Source organism: Poecilia latipinna, unplaced genomic scaffold (genome assembly GCF_001443285.1).
Source record: "Poecilia latipinna isolate Pla-1442-1.1 unplaced genomic scaffold, P_latipinna-1.0 Scaffold8, whole genome shotgun sequence".
In the NCBI taxonomy this organism is placed as follows: Eukaryota; Metazoa; Chordata; class Actinopteri; order Cyprinodontiformes; family Poeciliidae; genus Poecilia; species Poecilia latipinna.
The window spans coordinates 83,209-84,136 of NW_015112624.1; positions in this window are offsets into that span (position 1 = coordinate 83,209).

The window sequence follows — 928 nt, forward strand, 5'->3', positions numbered from 1 at the left end:
CAAAACCTCAACAGAACCACCAAACTTCCAGTGATTGATCATCATCGATTGCCCTACAATGCCCAACGGTCAGATGATGACATCACTCAAGCTACGCTCCCTGAGAACAGGACGTGTCACATTTTACTTTCAGCGGTCTCTATCTGACCCCTTTGACCTAATCAACATGAAACTGTGACCAGAGAGAGAAGACATGTTGGTGTGATGTGGATTCCAACCCCGACCGGTTTCGGTAGAGCAGGTGGACGTGGCGGCGTGGCGAAGTGACCTGTAATGCTGTTGCCATACGTTTGGTTTTGAATTCTGGTGGTCGCCAGGAGGCTGGAGCGGCCCTGAGCTGCGAGGGCCGTTCGAAGCTGCTTGCAGCTTTCATTTTCTTCTTCTTTTTTTATCCCTCGGGCTGTTTCTTTTCTTTATCCGTCGCCTCAAAAACATTGTTTTTTACGTCTTCTGCTTCAGACGTGTAATAAATATTTAACCATGAGTTTGTGAAACACACATCACTGATATCGCTGCACCTGTGATGCCGACCCCTCTGAGCTTGGAGAGGAGACTTCCTCCAGTTGCTGAAGATTTGAGAGTCAAATTGTAGAGAGGAGAAAATTAGAGTGTGAAATGAAAGGAGACCCTGCAGTTTGAGATCACCCTTGGAAAAAAAAAAAAATTCTGAGTAAAACAAATCCACACCAGTTCAGAATGCATACACAAACACACATAAGGCCTACAAAACAGACTCAGCCCCTGTGTATGCTCTATTTTTTAGTACTTTTTTGACAAGAGTTTTATAATGAAGACAGTGTACATACAGTAGTTCCCCACCAGTGGTGTCTGGGACAGTCACAGGAAATATTTATTTAAAAATTTTCCTAGAATTTTCCATTATGGCAACTCCAGAAATACAACAAAAGCTATTTGGAAGTGGTTCAAA